Source organism: Ambystoma mexicanum, chromosome 10 (assembly GCF_040938575.1).
Source record: "Ambystoma mexicanum isolate Mex_15411 chromosome 10, UKY_AmexF1_1, whole genome shotgun sequence".
Lineage (NCBI taxonomy): Eukaryota > Metazoa > Chordata > Amphibia > Caudata > Ambystomatidae > Ambystoma > Ambystoma mexicanum.
Window position 1 is genome coordinate 243,441,626 of NC_090932.1, and position 18,403 is coordinate 243,460,028.

The following is an 18,403-nucleotide window of genomic DNA, read 5'->3' on the forward strand; positions in this document are numbered from 1 at the left end:
TAAACAATTGAAATTGTTGTGCATTCAAGTATTTTGAAAATTTGTGATGGGAATGCAGATCATGGTGATTGAAAATGAAAACTATGTATTTTAATGAATCAATTTTCTAGAAAAGTTTTTGTTTTGAAAGGTTAAATTATTTTTGACCAACCAAAATAAAATAAAAAAATAAATAAAAAAATTAAACAATATCTTAGAACATTACAAGATCCTGAGAATTAGCATATGTTGATAAAGTTTAGATAGAAATCAAATGTAAAATTGTTCTGTTTTCAAAAACAAGTTCACACATGCAGTTCTTTGTATGTATAATTTTCCTGCACACCTGAACATGCTAGCAGTTTTGAAATCACAATAGACTTTTTCTATAATACTTTGGATTGATAGAACCCTTCTTCCTTTGTCACCTTGAAGCAATACTAACATCTCTCTTCTATTAGGATCCCTTTCCCACTCCCAGAAGAGAGTGTGCATCTTTCAATTAGAAATTACACTTGGTTTTATTTAGAAAAGCACTTCTCCACCTAGCACCAAACCCCACACTTCAGCTACATTCAGAACCCCTCTGTTTAAAGGCCAGGTCTGAAGAATGGTTACAGCTAGGAATTTTGTTTTTAGACAAGGACACCCCTTTTTTAGGGAAGTCTGGGGTTCATAAGAAAACATAGGTGTACCCAATAACATTAACAGACTATAGTGTTAAGAGTACACTAGGACAAACATGTGTTAATTTTGAATGTTAACAAAATCACCCCATGGTATTTGGCCATAGGGGAATTAATTCACTTAGTTATCAAATATTCTAAAGTTCTACTTTCATATCCTCACCCATGAACTAAAGGGAAGGTATTAAATCTAACAAATCCCCACACTTGGTTTTGTTGGACAACAACTTATATTGGAAATATCTGTTTTCGTGTGCAGGAAAGACATCTGTGTTTCAGGACACTCTCTCGGGGAAGCAAAAGGATCTGGTCAGGGATCTCAGTCATTGATAGCCGTGAGCATTTGTCCCTTTGGTCTACTTCCCTTTGTAGAATCCCGGTCTCTATATTTGTTCCCACTTGCTGTCACCCATGTACAGTTACATCTCCAATTAGCTTTCAATATTTGCACCAAGATGATCTTTAGGCAACTGTTCTGGCAAGGTTAAATTGTTCCACCTTCTTTCAGAAAGCACCCATATGATTTTGTTGCAGTTCTCCTTTTTCACATTGTGCAAGGACATTTTACCCTCTAAGCCACACCTCTGAAATATTAAAATAAATCAGGAGGTATTAACTTATTTGCCTTGAATTTTCATTGGACCCCTTCAGTTCATTCCTCCCCAAGGTCCAGCCCCTCTCTGTGTATAGGCCCCAGAGTGATGAAGCTGAATTGATGGGAAGGATGAACCCACCCACTGGAGTCTACATTGTACACTTTTAAATTGTTGCCCTTAAAAGTCACTACATGACAGATACTTGCATTTTACTAATAAACATAACACACATTATATTTTTGAGTTCCTCTCATCAAGGCGTACTCATTAAAATTACCCCTGCTTTGGCAGGAGGTTGCAGTTTTGACTAGTGGTTTTTCACACTTTATGACAAATAATAAAAGTTATCACCAAACTTTATAGACAGTTACATGAGTCACCAAGCGACTACCTCACCAGCGTTGTGTCTTGAGACAGACTATGAGGGGCTAGAAACACATTTTAGATTGTAGAAGGGTTCCTAAAATCAAATGTGGATAAGGATTGAATCATCAAAACAGGCTTGAAATATGCTTTAAAATGATACATGTACAATTTCTCTAAGTATCACAATTCCAAAGTTAATGGGCCAAACATCATTCGTAATATAAACCTGTGGCCATATATTTACATTCCATTTCACAGTTTAAGTTTCTGTTCTTGCTCGGCATCTGGTCCAGTCAGCCACTCAATTGCTGATTTAAGCCTAGTTTAAAATACTTAATCATTCTTGTGAAGTCAAAGGACGCGCTAATGGATGCTGAAATGATCTTATCTCTCTGGCCAGATAGGTCTCTGCCATCAAGTGACAATCTTGATTGCAGGCCATCCCCAATCTAGGGATAGTCCACACAATTTCTTGATTTTTGGGGATTTTACAAAGTTCAGCCCATGAAGAGTGACATTTCTATTGACCCAGCACACCAATAAATGGCTTTGTCATGCATGAATGCAGATCTCCTCCATGGCCCTGAAACTTCAAAGAAATGATCTTTCAATAGATATTAAAGTGGAACATGTAATGGAGAAGGGCACTTTGCCTGGCCCTTCAAATCTTATCAGAAATGTAATTCTGGGCTACACACAGAGCTGTTCTTCATACACAAAAACCTGTCTTTTGCATGTTACATCTATGCCACACATGAGGCCTTCTATTTGTTTTTAATAAATTGCAACTCATCATCACTGTTTATTTTTCTCCTCGTGATATCTCTATTTTGGCAAGTGAACATTTTTCTCCACTTATTCATTTGAAACTTCAAAATTCAAACACTTTTAGGCATTGCTTTTCTGTTTGCAAATGTCATGCTTTCCATGTAGAGTAAGCCTTTATTTTTTCTTGGCTTAATCAATCACATTCAAAGTCCAATTTGGATTTCTCTTTATTTGAAACAGCCTTTTTAATGTGGCAGCTGAAAATGAAATACTGCCTTTTTTTTTCTGTCAGCTCACAATGTGCCTTTATAATTTCCTTCTGCAGAATGCTTTCATTTTTACATATTCCTTACTTCAACTGCAGAAGTTCATACATTTTAATTCACTTGACAGTTTAGCATTGTTTGTTGTTTTGAGGCTGGCATTTCTGTCTGCTAGTGTGCCTTCCCATGACCACAAAAGTGATGGGTGGAAGGTTTTGAATTAATCTAAACCACTGGCAATTGCTCTGGGTAACCTTCCACACCACCGTTTTTTAGCCCGTCTGCGCCATTGCAAAAGGGGACCAGCCATGTGCAAATCAGTCAGCAGCTGCCGCCACCAAAGGTAGCAGCCCAGCCCGAACTGCTAGGCCAGGTCCCCTCTGCACAGAAACCTAAGCAACCCCAGACATGTTTCGGCCTTGTTGGACCTCCTCAGTGAGGTGCAGCCTGGTTCCCTGTGGCGCAGCGAGCAAGGGACCCACGTCTGGGCATACCCTCTCTCACAAGGAGAAACAAACTGACCACAAAAGTGATGGGTGGAAGGTTTTGAATTAATCTAAACCACTGGCAATTGCTCTGGGTAACCTTCCACACCACAGTTTTTTAGCCCGTCTGCGCCATTGCAAAAGGGGACCAGCCATGTGCAAATCAGTCAGCAGCTGCTGCCACCAAAGGTAGCAGCCCAGCCCGAACTGCTAGGCCAGGTCCCCTCTGCACAGAAAACCAAGCAACCCCAGACATGTTTCGGCCTTGTTGGACCTCCTCAGTGAGGTGCAGCCTGGTTCCCTGTGGCGCAGCGAGCAAGGGACCCACGTCTGGGCATACCCTCTCTCACAAGGAGAAACAAACTGACCACAAAAGTGATGGGTGGAAGGTTTTGAATTAATCTAAACCACTGGCAATTGCTCTGGGTAACCTTCCACACCACCGTTTTTTAGCCCGTCTGCGCCATTGCAAAAGGGGACCAGCCTTCCCATGACAAGAATGTATTTCTGCCAATTTGGGCCTAATATGGCCTTTCAGTTCATTTGCTCCTGGGGCTGCCTGGGGGGCCCCACAGATCACAGACAGTTGCAGCTGTCCCCCCTCGAAGTTGCTGATAATATGTTAGCAATGGCAGGGCTTATCAGCCAATTGCTGCCAAAGCAAATTTTACATTTACACCTCTTTGTTATGAGTTCTCAATGTAAGAAAATTAATAATCAGAAATGCTCCAAACATAACTGTTTCTTATCGAGTTACATCAATGTAGACAGTCAGCTGAAAACCATAGCACTGTCCCTTTATGCTGTGCTGATCTCAGGATGAGAGAATAGTGGCTTTTACTGACGTAGCTACACATGGTCAGGCAGCAACTTTATCGCGCAGACGTGCTGTAAGGTTTTGTGTATAAAGCATGAGCATGTGGGCCGGATGAAGGACTTTGTCTGAAATGCATAGGCCTATTGCTGCCCTTTGCAAAAAATCAAGTACCTAGGAATGGTACGTTTACTGAGATTAAACATCAGTGAAACCAGATTAATGAGAATAAGCGTCTTTCTTGACATTCACAAGGATTTGAATAGAAAATAAAAGAAACTGAATTCTACTTGTTTCTAAAAGAAAATGAACCCCTTTAGGGTGTGCGGCCCACACCGATGGCTCATTACCCTAGGTCTCTCTTCTTCGCTAGTCATCTGAAAACACCCTTCATTGTCTTTCTGTTTCCGTGGTGCCAGGATTGTGATAATAGATGTCAGGGGATTCTTAGCTCTGTGTAGGGTCTGGACAAAAAATCAATATTGTGGTGCACCTAAAATGTTTTGTCACCAACACATCAGATGTATTAACAACAGACTGGTTATGCTTGAGAATGTCCCTTTACAATTGCAAGTTGGACTAGGGAATCCATCATGTGATCAGACATGAATTCTACATTATATAAGGAGACATATAGCCTAGCATTTCTTTCACCCCGGATTATCTCAGGCCTGCATACCCATGCCTAACAGATGCCTCTTTTTTCAGATGTCCCTCAATCAGAAATGCTGCTACCTTAATGTGCCCTGTGGCCAGGAACTCCATTAAATATTGAGTGACAGCTATTCCCTAATACTACAATGCTGTGTTGAATTGCAGGTACACCAAACCCTTCATGCTCCTCATTATCAGATAGACAACATTCTAAGATACCCCCAAACCCAGCAGGCTCACCACAGAAGGATGACTCCAACCTCAGATGCAATGAACGTTTGTAGCACAACCAACCTGAGTGCCAGCCTGGATTCTCCTGCAGCCTAGCAGTGTCCCCGTCTATAGGTCCCTTCCCAGCCATTCCCTTCCCAGCCATTAATGTCTATTCACCACCCATGATCTTCATAAAACCTTCATCATCCTTCAACCCTGTATGGCTCAGTGTGCCATGCTTGCTTCCCCCAACTTTGATGCTTACAACACGGAGTGAACCTTAGCCTTGGATGCCCCCCAAGCATGGAGGTCACATCCTCTGATGGGCCCTGTTCCTTCAAGTCCTTTGGTCTTGCACACCACTACTGGCATGCATGCCTCCAAACTCAGAATCCACCTCCCCTTCAATGCTGCACAAGCAAGGAGTACTAAAGGGATCCAGGTGAATTAAAATACATTTCACACTACTTTCAAACCTGAATACTGAGAACAAAAATACAACACTGCTAGCAAGCAAGACACTATTCAGAAACTGATTGCTATGTGACACAAACTGAAGGCTAATTGTTTCTTTTTTGTATTTTATACACACTCGCACGTGTGCGCCCACACACATGCACACAACACACACACACACACACACACACATATACACCCACACACACACCCACACACACACACACACACACACACACACACACACACACACACACACACACACACACACACACACACACACACACACATGATTTTAATTGAGAAACAATATTTTAGATGTGTACACTGTGTTTATTGAGAGGTTAGACCTGTAAATAAATGCCTCGCAAGTGGCAACATTATGCTTCAGATTAGATACAAATCAGTACAGCGCCATCATGATTTCACTGGTGGCCATCTCATCCTGCATTTCACTATCTTTGCTTATTTGCAGATGAATTTGGTAAATCACATTGCTTTTTACATGAGAATGGGATTTTGCAGGCTATTAGAGGTATTTAACACTTTTTAAAACAATTAAGAGGGTAATTCATAGAATTCACCGCACAAGTGGCGCACGCAGACGCGTGCGCTAAAATCCATTTCCACGCACAGCGTATTCATGGATTTCAGCTACCAAAACCAGCCGTGGCGCACAGTGGTGCAGCGACCCTGCAGCAGCGCCAGTTACGCCCCCAAGAACGCCCCTCGCGCAAGGAAAAGCCATCAAAATCCCCAATCCAGCGCAAAGGGCTGCGCTAACCCTATACCAGTATACAGGGTCGCCACACAGCCCACAGCAAGCGGGGAACGTGTATTACTGGTGTTCGCAGGAAGTTTCACACACGAACAGAGCGTGGTACGTGTATTTTGGGTGTGGGCGGGAAGTTTCACACGCGATAGGAGTGGGGTACATGTAATTCGGGTGTGCGCGGGAACTTTCACATGCGATAGGGCCTGTGCGAGTGGGGTGCGTGTATTCCTGGGGTGTGCGGGAGGTTTCACACGCGATCAGAGCAGGGTACGTGTAAATCGGGGGTGCACGGGAAGTGTCACACGCGATTGGCTCTGTGCGAGTGGGGTACGTGTACTACTGGGGTGCACGGGAGGTTTCACACGCGATCGGAGCGGGGTATGTGTAAATCGGGGGTGCGCGGGAAGTTGCACATGCGATTGGCCCTGTGCGAGTGGGGTACGTGTATTCCTGGGGTGTGCGGGAAGTTTCACACGCGATTGGCCCTGTGCGAGTGGGGTACGTGGATTACTGGGGTTTGCGGGAAGTTACAGACACGATTGGCCCTGTGTGAGTGGGGTACGTGTATAACTGGGGTGCACGGGAAGTTTCACACGCGATAGGCCCTGTGCGAGTGGGGTACGTGTATAACTGGGGTGCGCGGGAAGTTTCACACACGATAGGCCCTGTGCGAGTGGGGTACGTGTATAACGGGAGTGCACGGGAGGTTTCACATGCAATCGTAGCAGGGTACGTCTAAATCGGGGGTGCACGGGAAGTTTCACAGGCGATTGGCCCTGTGCGAGTGGGGTACATGTATTCCTGGGGTGCGCGGGAAGTTTCACACGCGATTGGCCCTGTGCGAGTGGGGTCCGTGGGGTACGTGGGGTACGTGGATTACTGGGGTTCGCGGGAAGTTACACACGCGATTGGCCCTGTGCGAGTGGGGTACGTTTATAACTGGGGTGCACGGGAAGTTTCACACGCGAGTGGCCCTGTGCGAGTGGGGTACGTGTATAACTGGGGTGCGCGGGAAGTTTCACATGCAATTGGAGAGGGGAACATGCCCCCCAGCCAAGCCAAATGCCAACTTGTACTACTGATCACCAACTCATGTCCCCCAGCACCCCCACCCCCCAGCAGTCAGGGGCATCTGCCAGCAGGCCCCCACTCATGTCCCCCTGCACCCCCACCCCCCGCAGTCAGGGGCACCTGCCAGAAGGCCCCCACTCATGTCCCCCAGCACCCCCACCCCCCAGCAGTCAGGGGCACCTGCCAGCAGGCCCCCACTCATGTCCCACAGCACCCACACCCCCCAACAGTCAGGGGCACCTGCCAGCAGGCCCCCACTCATGTCCCACACATGTCCCCCAGCACCCCCACCCCCCAGCAGTCAGGGGCACCTGCCAGCAGGCCCCCACTCATGTCCCCCAGCACCCCCACCACCCAGCAGTCAGGGGCACCTGCCAGCAGGCCCCCACTCATGTCCCCCAGCACCCATACCCCCCAGCAGTCAGGGGCACCTGCCGGCAGGCCCCCACTCATGTCCCCCAGCACCCCCAGCCCCAAGCAGTCAGGGGCACCTGTCAGCAGGCCCCCACTCATGTCCCACTCATGTCCCCCAGCACCCCCACCCCCCAGCAGTCAGGGGCACCTGGCAGCAGGCCCCCACTCATGTCCCACACATGTCCCCCAGCACCCCCACCCCCCATCAGTCAGGGGCACCTGCCAGCAGGCCACCACCCATGTCCCACACATGTCCCCCAGCAGCCCCACCCTCCAGCAGTTAGGGGCACCTGCCACCAGGCCCCCATTCATGTCCCACACATGTCCCCCAGCAGTTAGGGGAACCTGCTAGCAGGCCCCCACTCATGTCCCACACATGTCCCCCAGCACACCCACCCCCCAGCAGTCAGGGGCACCTGCCAGCAGGCCCCCACTCATGTCCCACACATGTCCCCTTGCCCCCACATCATGACGATCCTCAATCATGGGCCTAATGGCCAGCCACATCACACCCCACGCCACCCCAGCCCAAAGACCCAACCAAGTATTGCATCCACCCACATAGAAATGCCCATTACATGATACAACCCGAATGGCAAGTATGCAAATGAACACATGTCCGTCACACACACACAATGGGTCCAAGTGAAAGTGAAAACCCACATCATTACATGCATGACATCAATGAGAGAATACCACACATCGAAGTATGAAACAAAAATGTATTGAACCCAAAATGAATGTAATGAAAAGAAAACACACAATAATGTGAAGAAGAAATAAAACGCAGCATTTCCAGAAAATAATCAAAAATATGAAATCAGAATTCAAAGAAATCCAAATGAAAATGTGTCCAAAGCCTCGGTCCAACAAAGCAAATCCAAGGGAAAAAAATAAGTGAAATCCATTGCTCCATGGTGAAATGAAAAAAGAAAATAATAAATCCACTGTTCAACTATATACAAATCACCAATCCAGGGTCCATGAGCCCAACAAATGAAATGAAACCTACAAAAATGACTACCTAATAAAGAACTATATACAAAAACGTGGTGCATTGTCAAATCGCCCCAAAATAAACAAAAACAGAAAGGAAACCTAACACTATCTAACTATATACAATGGCGGCGGGAAAGTCCTGCGGCTCACTCTGTGCTGTCCCGGAGGCGGGCCTCTGCCCTGGCACTGAGGTCTCGCAGGGAAGCACTCATGGCCTGTTCCAACTCCCTATGAGTTGCCTCGAGGCACTCTGCCCGCCTCAACGCCCGACGCATGGAGAACTCCGCCCTGACCATGGTGAGCTGCTCCTCTTCCGCCTGCAGCCGCTCCACATCCATCTGCTAGCCCAACCACTGCAACACTGGGTCCTCCTGCCCTCTGGCCGATGCCTGCCCCTCCGATGTTGATGGCCCAGAGCCATCATTGCTCCCACCTACAGCCTGCTCCTGCTGCTGCTGCTGTCCATGTGCGCTGTCCGATGGTGCCTGCACATCCTCCATCAGCTGGTCTCCAGTTGTGGTGTCCACCCCTGCTGGACCGCCGACTCCCGACTGTGGCAGGGATATTAGCTCCACCAAGCTGGCTGTGTTGGTCGGGCAAAGTCCACAGGGGGCCCTGGTGGAATCTGGGCCAGAAGACGGCAGGGAGAACGACTGGCGCATAGTCTCCACAGAGGAGGAGAGGTCCACCAGAGTGCGCGACACATGTAGGAACCCACCGACCAGGGCCCCTCCCGACACTGCCACGTCGTGACGCTGCTGTTCGTGATGGCGTGCGTTCTCCGCCCAGGACAGACGCACATCATCACGAATGTCACACGTGCGCAACGCGACACCAATCAGGACAGAGCCCATACGGTCATGGGACCCCTCGTCCGCAGGTAGTGGAGAGGCAGATGACATGGCACTCTCCCCTACCTGTGGACTGGCATAGGACGGGGCATCCCTGTTGGTGCAGGGTGGTGCAGTCACAGGGTCAAGGACAGGAACATGCACAGGCCCCTCCGTGGTGACCTGTGCTGCCTCCTGACCCCGGCCCTGGACTGCATCACTTGCACCAGTGGTACTACCCCCACCAGGCCCCATGTGCGGCTCAGTAGCGGGCTCCTCCTCCTCTGTGGAGACCACCAACATGGATGTCTCTGTACCGTCTTCCGCCATTGCAAGCCCCTGTGGGGGCTCACCTGGCCCTTTCGCCACAGCCGTAGTGGCAGACGCGGCACCAGCTCCCTTGCTCCCGGATGATGGCAAGTCCTGGGAGGGTGGCTGGGCCTTGCGTCGCCTCCCGGTGGAGGCATCCCCTCCGCTTGTCTCCACAGCGCTGTCTCCGCCCTCTTCTGCACTTGACGCTGCGTAGAGGGAGACATAGAACACAAGCATCAGGGTACAGTACAACATTCCCCTAGACATAAAGCAATAAAAGATGAGTTGCAGTGTCTAACGTCACTTCCATCCGGTCCCTCCACAACACATGGGTGAATGCACGCAACACACATGCATGAACAGGCACGGTGCCTGCAATCAACACCAGTATCCATGTATAAGGGCCTCTATTAACCAAAATCCTGCCTTCAAACTCACATGCATCATGGCTCACACTGATCCCATGCACACACATCACCGGAGGGTCATGCATCATGCCTTGCACACCACAGACACAGTGGGTCTCATTACAACCCTGGCGTTAAGGGGTTAACGGCGCCGTAAAAGGCTGCAGCACTGTTAAACCCTTAACGCCCGATTCACACTTTAACGCCTGCTTTTTGCAGGCGTTAAAGTCCAACCCGCTAAGGGACCTTGGTGCTAATTACGGTAATTAGTGCCTTCCCCATTCCCATTGAGACCTATGGGCCAAAAATGGGAATGGGGAAGGGGCCATGGTGAATGGGGATTTACCGCCCCGCCAACCTTGGAATGGGGTGGTAAATCCACCATCCACCATGACGGAATCCGGCACGGACCATGGTGCTAATAGCACCATGGTCCAACGCTATGGTTGTAATGAGGCCCAGTGGATAGACACAGTGCATACAATGGTGACCGCACTGCATGAGTGAATGTACACATCATCACATACATGTGTCATGAATACATGGCGTACCTAAGTCACACACACACTTCTCAGACACACACACATGTGCACCATACATGTACATGACAGCAGCACCCATCCTTCACACCCCCACCATGTGCAAGAACAGACACTGGCATGGTTTCATGTGTGCATTTGCCATACAGCTACCCATGTTGCATTGTAACTCATGCACCAACCATGTGGTTCACACATTACTGGTCTCACATGCATGACCACGATGTCCCAGCACACACACATCCATACATGGCCTATGTCACACATACAGGCAAGTATCAGACTACCAGCACACTGCAACATGCCCTGTCTCACACCCCAATTCTTGACCACTTACCGCTCAACTCCAGACCGGTCTTCCTCTGCAGGATCTGGGCATGGAGCGCTGGGCCTATGCATTCCAGGAGCCTCATCTGGATGTCACTCATGCTGACCGGGCCCCCCTCGGCGAGGTGCCAGGCCTTGTAGAGGGTCCTGGACCTCAATTCCTCCCAGCGCTTCTTGACGTGCTTGATGTCATGGGTTGCCACCCCCTCTGCGTTGATGGCAACCACTACGTCGTCCCAGATACTCTTCCGTGCTTCCTTTCTAGCGCGTGATGTTCCGAAAGAGGGCATCAAAATGCCCCAGGACGTGCTCCACCAGGACACCAACTTCCTTCACACTGAAGCTCGTGGCCCTCTGCCTCTCTGGCTGGGGGTCGCCAGTGGTCTCAGATGGTGTTTGCCCCGACATGGTGACCCCCGAGGCAGGCGTGAGTGGGCAACTGGGTCCTGGGGCTGGGCTGTGGAGCGATGATATCCCAGTCGGGAGTCTTCTGTTCCAGCAGGGGTGGACACAGCAACTGGAACCCTGGCTGACGTGCAGGCACCAAATAGCAGGGCACGTGGGCAGCAGGCAGGCAGGCAGCAGCAGATGGCAGGTGGGAGCGTGCTCGGGGCTCTGGGGGCAGTAATTTGGCCTTCTGGGCAGGAGCGTGGTCTTCCGTGTGTTGTTGCGTGGCCAGCTTGATACGGAGTGATTTGGTTCGTGAAAATCTTGCACGTCAGTGTGTAATTCGAGGAAAGGCCCTACGCGCATAAGCACATCAGCACACGTACGCGGTTTCATTGGACCAAAGACCCTTAGCGCGTAAGCGCTTCTGTGACGTGACTCGCGCGGGCGATTCCCTCGTGACGTGGGCATAGTGGTTCAGCGCGTGTGAAAAAACTGCACATCCGCGTGTGGATGTGTGTAATCCGAGGAAAGTGCCTACGCGCGTAAGTGACGTGACGCGCGCGGGCGTTTCCATCAACACGGGTGCATGTTCATCGTACACGTCCAAAAACTGCACGTCCGAGTGTCAGCTTGTGTAATTGGAGGAAAAGCCCTTAGCGCGTACATGCGGAAGTGACGCTGTACGTGTGGGCCGCTTTAAAAGGACCCCATTCCCTTGTACGTGCTTTTCGTGGAGAGCGAGTGGGTGAATTCTGTACTTCTTGTCTGTTCACACGCGATTACTTCACAGCCTTTCAAGTTCGTACTCCCTGTTACCTCTGACAGCGTTCTTTATTCTTTTTGGCCCTGTTTCCTCAAACAGCATTCACTTCTTCTTTTGTCCTGTCTCCTCAGACAGCGTACAATTCTTTTGGCGGGGGTGTTGCCAACGCGCACACGCGCGTCTTTTTCACGTTCTTTTTCCAGGCAGACGGTGAGTCGCGCACGTATTTACCAACTGTGCTTGCCCCGTGTGTTGCGTACCCCTTCAGAGGTCATTGTAGGCTGCATGTGTTACGCGTATGCTTATTTTTGTGTTTCTGGGTGCCACAGCGTAGTGCGGGTTCATTTTTTCATGCACGTGGTCTACGAGGGGTTGCATGACCGTTATTTTTTGATTTTGGACTGCCTGTGCATTGTGTTAACTCCTTGTGTGCAGCTGTTAGGGGAACTGCAAATTTCTGTGACCACAATTTTCAAGGAGGAGGGAGTGACTAGTACTTGCCTGTTGACCAAAGGGTGCAACTCATATTACGTATTTTCTGCCAAAAGGGGTTTGGTATGGAGTGATCGTCTTACTGGTCTGCCGTGTAGGACAAGATACTTTATTCATCATTCACCCTGTTGGAAGCTTCTGCTTCCTCCACAACCCTTGTTTCCACATCAGTCGGGCCAAGAACGCTTTTATCAGAATCACATGCAGAAGATTCATCCACCCCTTTTGCACCAAGTGCTCCATTTAATGGCGCAACTTCATAACTGCTCAAGGCAGGCACCTCCATACTTGCATCCCCCACCCAAGTATCCTGCCCGTGCACTGTCACAGCCCTATCACTCTGTGGGGAAGCCACCCGCTCAGACGTATCAATTCCAACCGTAGCACCGCCTCCCTCACAACACTGGTCCTCAGTATCCGCCAGCTTTCCCTTAACAAGGACCACCCTCCTCAAACTCCATCTGCTACCATCTTGCAGTTTAACATATCCATGACCTACTTTGGTCACAACAGATGGTTTCATATATTTGGATAAACCCTTTGCAACAAATCTTGGATTTTTCACCACTACAAGATCACCTACTCGCACACGCAAGGGTTTCTTTTTGGCAAGCTGAGATTCCCAAAAACGGGATTGTTTAATGCGCACTTTGTCAAGAACTTCCTGCATGTTGATGCAACTTTGTACACCACCCCCAAGAGCGGCCACACGGAGTTTAGATCCTGGTTTCCTACCCCTCATTAATTCAAACGGAGACACGCCATTAAATGATGAAGGGGTAACTCTATAAGCCTTTAGGGCCTCAGTCACTACACTGCACCACGGCAAACCGTTTGCCAGGGCCAACTGAACCGCCCCTTTCACAAACCGGTTCATCCGCTCAACTAATCCATTGGCCTCTGGATTGTACAAAGCCACCCTATGATGACGAATTCCTAGTTTGGAGAAAAACTCTTGCATGGCAACGGACACAAATTGGGGACCATTATCGGTGACTACTCCAGCAGGAACCCCTTCCCTGTCAAACACTGCCGACAAAAAGTCAATCACCTTCTCAGTGGTGACAGAGGACAAAGCCGTGGCCTCCACCCACCTAGATGTATAATCAACTAACACTACAAAATATCTGAAACCTCCACCCAAGGTGTCCATGGGACCCATAATGTCTACGGCCACCTTTGACCACACCTCTGGCGGCACTTCCACAGGCTGTATGGGTTGGGGCGATGTTGTTTTACTCTTATCACTGACAGAACAAGCCACACAATCCTTAACTACCTTCTCAACCTCCTCATCCATCTTGGGCCACCAATACCCCTCTCTTAGCCTTCTCTTCGTCATAGATCTACCGATGTGCCCTTCATGTGCTAACTCCACCAACTTGGCTTTGAGACATTCAGGTGGTATTAACCTGGTACCCCTTGCTACGCCCCACGGACCCACAGACAGCTCAGTCCATACTTGTCCGAATGATTTGTCCAATTCATCCATACCAGCACCGGTAGCTAGAGCAACCTTGATGCGGTTCAACATGGGGTCCATCGCACACTCTCTACCCCATTCCTGCTCATTGACAGCTGGACACACCTTGGCCACCAACACATATTCATCACTCGTCATAGCCTGCGTTTCGTTTTCCGCACTTGCATCTTGGCGGGGAAAACGAGAGAGACCATCTGCAACCATATTTTTAGTGCCAGGTAAATACTCCACCTTGAAATTATACTCACTCATGATTGCCATCCAGCGCATCACTCTAGAAGATGCCTGGAACAAACCCTTAGATGTCAATACATGCACTAGGGGTTTATGATCGGTGCGTATAGTATATTCTACTCCCCACAAGAATGTTCTAAAATGTTTGGATGCCCAGATAGCAGCCAAGGCCTCTCTCTCTATGACTGCATACCTACGTTCTGCCTCACTCAGAACCCTAGACGCGAATGCAATGGGGCGATACGCTCCATCAAAATTCTGTTCAAGAACCGCCCCCACCCCATACTCGCTAGCATCCACTGTCAAAACCGTCTTCCTAGATGGAGAAAAGGAAGCTAACGATGGAGCCTGGTCCACCTGAACCTTCAAGCCTTCAAATTCAAGTTGGCACAACTCTGACCACTCAAAACGTACCCCTTTTTTGAGCAACACTCTCATGGCCACTGTCTTGTCGGAGTATGTGGGAATAAACCTACTATAATATTCAGCCAATCCCAAAAAGGACCTTAATTGATCTTTACTGGTGGGTGGAGATACCTCACATAACGCCTTCACCAATTCAGCCTTGGGATGTATCCCCTCAGCATCCAGTGTGTGACCTAAATAAGTTACACTCTCCACCCCTATCTTACATTTACTCAATTTCACTGTCAGGCCACTCTTCTCCAAAATGCTCAAAACTCGTAGAATCCTCTCATTATGTTCCTCACGTGACCTGCCCCACACCAAGATATCGTCCTGGAAATACTCCACACCTTCCACTCCACAAAACAACTTTTGCATCACTCGCTGGAAAACAGCGGATGCAGATGCCAACCCAAATGGCATACGCCGGAAACGAAAAGCTCCAAACGGCGTAATGAACGAAGTAAGAGGTCTTGATTCGGTGTGTAAATCCACTTGGTGATAAGCAGAGGACAAATCTAAGGTGGAGAAACAAGACGCCCCCCCAACAAGTGAAAGCATTTCGTGTATATTAGGTAAGGGATGCCTGTCTATCCAGATGCTTGAATTTAAATCTCTTAGATCTACGCACATCCTCATACCACCATCGGATTTTCGTGCCAATACAACCGGGGCTAACCACTCTGAAGATTCTACCTCCTCTATTACCCCAGCTTCCATCAATTTTTTAAGTTCTATCTGGAGACTTTCACGCGCCATGATGGGTACACGCCTAACTCTGTGCACCACAGGAACAGCACTCCTCTTGAGCACGATCTTGTGTGAGAAACCCCGCAACTTGCCCAGGACAGAAGAGAAAACTGCTGGAAACCTCTCTTGGAGTGTATCGGCCGTCAATGCGCTCCCCTCACTGGAACCATCTCCTCTTCCCTTGCTCACACACAAAACAGGGACAGCTTTGCCAGGGCGAACCTCCATCTCCAGGGCAGCCTGCTCATCCCACCCAATAACTGGATCACCCTTACAAGCTATATACAGCTTTCCTCTGGTTTTCCAGCCATGGAACTCAATATCAACCCACTCATATCCCAATACTTCAATCGGAACACGGCCATACGCACAAGGATTAATATCAGACGGATTCAAACTTGACACCTTCCTGCGGAACTTGGATTCGTACATCTCAGGCGAAATCATGGTGTAAGGAGAACCTGTGTCAACTAACACACTGAGGGGAATTCCATTCACAATAAGGGTGGCCCACGCACTTTTTCTCGACGGTCCCACACTCAACAGCGCACCTTCTTTTGGAAGCACATCTGCCATAACGGAGGGACTAACATAGCCTACAACCGTAACATTACTATCATCTTCTGCAGAGTCCACCATCTGCACCACTTCCTTTTGTGGAATAGCCTTACACATCCGGGCAAAATGTCCTCTTCCCTTGCATTTTCTGCACACTACGGCAGAAGCAGGACATTCCCTAGCTCCAGCAACATGACCCCTCCAACCACATTTCTTGCAGAAATCTCTGCTATTCTGCGTCACTCTTTGATCCTTGTCCCTGGCCCGATTTTCTTCATTCTTGCGAGGCTGAATCATGTGTACAATTTCCGCCTTTTCCGTCACTTCCTTGACACTCTTCCTTGACTCCTCCAGTGCGCGAGCTATTTCTATCACTTTCTCCAACGGGGGATCTTTCTCTGTCCACAATCTCTCCCTAACCTTTGAGTCACTAGTCTTCATCATGATCTGGTCACGAATATATTCCTCTGCCATGCCCGTGAACTTACACGTAGAGATGAGAGTACGCAGTGCCGTCACATACGAATCAATGTTCTCGCCAGGACCTTGCGCCCTTGAAAAGAAATGATACCTCTCAAGCACAATGTTAGCTCTTTTTCCGAAGCGTGTCTCAAGCTTCTTAAGAGCCGTCTCAAATGCCAAAATCACTGCCTCCCCGCCTTCTCCATCTCCTTCGCCTGAAGACACAGCCAAAACATCCTGGCCAGGAAGGTGCCTGAACACCCTCAAACCCTCCGTACCAAGGCAATTCAGTAGAGTCGCTTCTTTGTCATCATCAGACATTCTGGAACCACCTGACGCTCTCAGGTATACCTTGAAGGAGTCCACCCAAAGCTCCCATGCAATGGGGGGCTCCCCCGGATTGGGAAGGAATGCTGGGGGAGGGCGAGCATTGCTGTGCTGCATGGTCACTGGAACCGACATAGCCACTGATGGAGGCCAAAGGAACGAAATCAGCGAAAAACTCTGCGTACTTCCCTGACAGATAATATACGATAAAGTACCTTGTCCTACACGGCAGACCAGTATCCACATCAGTCGGGCCAAGAACGCTTTTATCAGAATCACATGCAGAAGATTCATCCACCCCTTTTGCACCAAGTGCTCCATTTAATGGCGCAACTTCATAACTGCTCAAGGCAGGCACCTCCATACTTGCATCTTGGCGGGGAAAACGGGCAGGATACTTGGGTGGGGGATGCAAGTATGGAGGTGCCTGCCTTGAGCAGTTATGAAGTTGCGCCATTAAATGGAGCACTTGGTGCAAAAGGGGTGGATGAATCTTCTGCATGTGATTCTGATAAAAGCGTTCTTGGCCCGACTGATGTGGAAACAAGGGTTGTGGAGGAAGCAGAAGCTTCCAACAGGGTGAATGAATGAATAAAGTATCTTGTCCTACACGGCAGACCAGTAAGACGATCACTCCATACCAAACCCCTTTTGGCAGAAAATACGTAATATGAGTTGCACCCTTTGGTCAACAGGCAAGTACTAGTCACTCCCTCCTCCTTGAAAATTGTGGTCACAGAAATTTGCAGTTCCCCTAACAGCTGCACACAAGGAGTTAACTTCTTCTCCTAGCAAGTCAATCAGTGCAGACACGCCCACCAATGAATAGGAAACCTCCGGCCCCCTTCCTTTAATCGTGGGCGGAGCCGAACGGCGTGACTTCAATGGACTGTCCGCACCTTACTGGCTACAAGGATCGCAGACTGTGCTCCCTCCCAGGGTCCACCTCTCACCTGCACCAGTCCTTACTCCCTTCTAGCAGCACGGCTTAGCCGCACCCTCCCCCAAGCCGTGCTCGACCTCCTCCGGGAGCGCGGCTCGGCAGGATCCTCTCCGTAGGAACAACGGCCACCCAGCCGCATGCACGACTGCACTTCCTGCCGTGCGCCGCGCTCGACCTCCTCCGGGAGCGCGGCTCGGCAGGATCCTCTGCGTTGGGACAACAGCCGCTCAGCCGCATACACGGCTGCGCTTCCTGCCGTGTGCCGCGCTCGACCTCCTCCGGGAGCGCGGCTCGTCCGGCAGTAGAAAGCAAGGTAACGCTGGCCCAGCTGACGCCAATCACGTCGGGGCCGCGCTCGACCACGTCCGGGAGCGCAGCCCGGAAAACAGCTGAGACACCAGACGATGATACGGCACGGCAAGGCGCGTGGGTCAGGCTTGAAGATCCTCGTCGCCAGTGTAATAACGTGTAACCAGTGGTAGGTTAAGATACTTTATTCATTCAAGCCCGAACACCGTAAACACCATCTCCTCTCCGCTCCTTCCTTTCAAAACCCCAACTCCACCCCGAGCATGGAACACCTCAACGTTCTATGTTTAGAACCTTTTACAAAGGCTTGCGGAAACACGAGCCACTGCTACA

General features: G+C 49.5%; 1 protein-coding gene across 1 annotated transcript in view; it reads left to right on the plus strand.

The window, feature by feature from the left end:
• CLSTN2 (calsyntenin 2) overlaps nucleotides 1-18,403 on the plus strand; it is a 3,665,407-nt gene that overhangs the window by 2,381,394 nt on the left and 1,265,610 nt on the right. The window lies entirely within an intron of this gene.